Source organism: Apium graveolens, chromosome 1 (assembly GCF_009905375.1).
Source record: "Apium graveolens cultivar Ventura chromosome 1, ASM990537v1, whole genome shotgun sequence".
Classification (NCBI taxonomy): Eukaryota; Viridiplantae; Streptophyta; class Magnoliopsida; order Apiales; family Apiaceae; genus Apium; species Apium graveolens.
In genome coordinates, this window is record NC_133647.1 from 67,253,685 (window position 1) to 67,257,478 (window position 3,794).

At 39.2% G+C, this 3,794-nt stretch overlaps 1 non-coding gene across 1 annotated transcript; it reads right to left on the reverse strand.

Moving 5' to 3' along the window:
* Nucleotides 1-3,465: 3,465 nt before the first annotated feature.
* Nucleotides 3,466-3,572, reverse strand: LOC141683001 (small nucleolar RNA R71). Its single transcript, XR_012560052.1, has one exon. It is a non-coding gene; the product is annotated as a small nucleolar RNA R71 (small nucleolar RNA).
* Nucleotides 3,573-3,794: the final 222 nt, after the last annotated feature.

Sequence of the window (3,794 nt, forward strand, 5' to 3'; positions counted from 1 at the left end):
ATCTCATTGAGAACATTGAAATTGAGAACCCAACCAACAAGCTGAATTGTTGGGTTCAAGAAAGGAGGATTATTGCAGATCTCAACAGGACAAATCACCACAAAGAGGTTCCTCTCAATTATTTTCCAATCATGGAGGGACCTTAGGTAAGTGAGGTAAGCACCACTGTCTCCACTCTTCCAACCTCATACATTTATTTGCTTTCAAGTGTAGTAATGGCATCTGTGTCAATGACCGAACAGATGCCTACCCAAGCTACCAAAACAATAGTTTCTAAACCCAAAACTAAGAAAGCCCCCTCTGGTTTCTTTCAAAAGAAATCAGTTGCAAAATCTATTAAACACAAAGAAGGGAGTGTGAAGGTGAGTGAGCAAGGTGAGGGATAGGGTGAAAATCAAAGAATCCCTAAGGATAAGGCTGGTGAGATGAGTGTACCCAAGCCTAGCCACAACACAGTTTCCCAACAAACCGTGGTTGTTAATAAGGAAATTAGCTCAATTCTAGTTTCATCCTCCCAAAAAGATGTTACTATTGAAAGAAGCTCTCAACCAGGAGCACAGGCCAAGAGGGGTAGGGACACTAGTTCACCACAAACTTATGCTAGAAAGAAAAGATCAAAAACCCTTGGGGATGCACAGGGAACACACAGTGCAAACTGGTGCTAAAGACCCAGTCACTGCACCTTCTCAAAGTCAGATTGATGTGACTCCAATAAATGTGGAGTCACAACCAAAATCTTTAACAATTGAAGCACCCGAAACATCGGATTCACCCACACACTCACTGGATGTTGACATGATCAATACATCACTTCCAAATTCTCCATCTTTAACTCTTATGGAGAAGCTAAAAATCCAAGCAAGTGAGCATCATCTTTTAGATAATTTGTTGGCTCACTTGCCATTTCTTTCTGAGTCTGTTGAGACATCTGTGCCTAAATTTTCATCAATCTGCACAGAGTCTACAATAGTCTCCACTCCAAACTCATTCATTTCTTCTATCCCGATGGATATTCATCATCCGTCGAGTAGTGATTGTATCCCGACGGATAACCCTAACAGAAGTCATCTGTCGGATAACCATACTACTGTTCCGATGGATATTCATCATTCATCGGGTGTCTCTACACGACTTCAAATTTCTTCAATTCTTACAAGTGCAGAAGACTTAGTGGTAGTGCAATCACTCTTAGGACTGAGGGAAGGGAGTGAATTGAGTAAGAGTCTGGGTTGCTTCCAGGATAAAGGAGAGAAAATGAGTGATCAAATGCAGACCATTTCTTCAGGTCTGGCAAAAGTAAGTGAGAGGAGTCCCACCTTAGATGGTGAAGGTGAGGGTGTGACGTGTTAAGTGGCATTTATGACACTTATTTATGCTCTAATAAGTTTTTAGTTAGTGTATTTGTAATCAAGTTATTTATGTTTTAACGTGTTTTCAAGTGTTTTTGCATTTCAGGCATTATTTTGAGAATCAGGTGAATTAGCATTGTTTTGATGCTAATATGGTGTTTAGGATGTGTTGGAATAAAAGCTTGAAAGATTGGCTCAAAGCTGAAAGGAATAAAGAAGGAAAAAATAAAGTTTTTCGGCACAAGGTCAGCGCGCCCACGCTAATGTTGCTCGCGGCCGTGCCAGGGAACAGAAAGTCAGCGCGCCCGCGCTGGTGAAGCGCGCAGCCGCGCTGGGTCGGCATAAAAGACATTCTGATTCTTTTGTAATTCGAATTCTGGACTCTTGGGGTACATGGACTGCTATATAAACAAATCTTAGGTCATTTTTCAAGATATAATTCAGAGTTTTGAAGACATCAAGGAGGGAGAAGACGACAAGAGATCTGTTGGCACAATTCAACAAAGGCGAAGATGATCTAGTTTATTCTTGTGAATCATTGTTTGAGTTGTAATTTGGATGCTTGTTTCTTGTTTGTTTGAATCTATATTCTTGTGTGTACTTGGTTTTATTTATTCGTATAAATACTATATTTTCCATATCATGTTTTTATTGGAACCCACGTTGGCGATGAGTTCTATTATGGGCTAATCGTTATCGTGGGGTTCTAGCAGATTTATTTATGGATTTCTTTAGTTAATTTATTTGATGCCTTAGTGTGTGGTGATTGTATGATATCCTAGTTATGGTTGTGTTTATTCGTCTTATGAGCGTCGCGAACTTATAAGATAGTGTGTTAATTCTTAATGAAGCGAAAGTGAATTTAAGGATTTAGAACTTGTCATGCTAGCATAGGTTCATGTATTGTTATGCATGATTCGTAGGTAATTTTAACCATCTTACTTGCCCTATGTAATCAAGATAGATAACTTGTGCTTAAATCGTTAGGTTGTCAAATTCTATAGACATATAGGGTCTCAATATATTTGGTGCATATTCATCTTCTATCTCTTTTGTGGATGTCTGGTAGAATGGTACTCGTGCAACAAAAGTTGGTGTTTATCAGTTTTGTGTTGTCTGATTAGTGTCATCACCATTGCATGCTAAGGTTGAGAATAATAAGCTATTGAATGAAGTACTTAATGAAGTTAGAATCCCATGTTTGTCATATATATTAACTCAGTCTATTTTATTCTCTTAGTTATAATAGTTAGCGTAATTTTTAGTTATAAACATCCTCACTTTGTTATCGTCTTAGCATTGAATAATAACCATACATTGTTGCTTAGCTGCGTAATTTAGATAGTTAACCAATACAGTCTCTGAAGGATCGAATTTGATTTATATCGTATACTACTTGCGAACTCGTATACTTGCGTGTAATATTGGTGCGTGTTTTGCGACTAACAAGTTTTTGGCGCCGCTGCCGGGGACTGCAGTGTTAATTACTAGTTTATGTGCTTTCCATCAGTAGTCGTTAAAGTTCATTGACTCGGACATTGTTACTTATTTATTTCCTTGTTTTATTTCAGGTGATCTAGCGAGGGTGTATGCATACGCGTTCGCGTACTCGCAATAGAACACTTGATAAATTCGAGCAAGAACTTGTGGTAGTTCTTAGGGAAGTTTTTGAGGAAGAAAAGAAGGTAGAAGAAGAAGAGAAAGTTGAAGAGCCAATTGTAGTAGCTATGGGTGATCAAGCAGAAAATACGAAGGCTTTGATGGACTATTCTAAGCCTAAGATTAATGACATTCAGTCTAGAATCATTAGACCAACCATTGCGGCTAACACTTTTGAGATCAAGTCACGCACGATCCAGATGATACAGAACTCAGTTCAGTTTGGGGGTTCTCCTACCGAAGACCCAACATGCACATCAGGGATTTCATCGAGATCTGTCAAACTTTCAAGTTTAATGGTGTAACTGAAGATGCTATCAAGCTGTAACTCTTCCCATTCTCTTTGAGGGACAAAGCTAAGTGCTGGTTACACTCTCTACCAGTAGGGTCTATCAAAACTTGGGAAGATCTTGCTCAAAAGTTTCTCACTAATTTTTTTCCCATGGAGAAAACTGCAGCAATCAGGAATGCTCCTACCCAGTTTACGCAACAAACTGGAGAATCTCTATGTGAGGCTTGGGATCGATATAAGGAGATGCTAAGGAAGTGCCCACACCATGGCATGCCTGATTGGATGATTATCAACTGTTTCTATAATTGATTGGGACCTACTTCTAGGCCCATGCTTGATGCAACATTAGGAGGAGCCTTGTGGAATAAGAGCTACGATGAAGCTTATGAACTTATTGAACTGATGGCTGCTAATGAGTACCAAAATCCTTCTCAGAGACTAACTCAGGGAAAAGTTGCAGGAATTTTAGAGTTGGACGCAACAACTGTTATAGC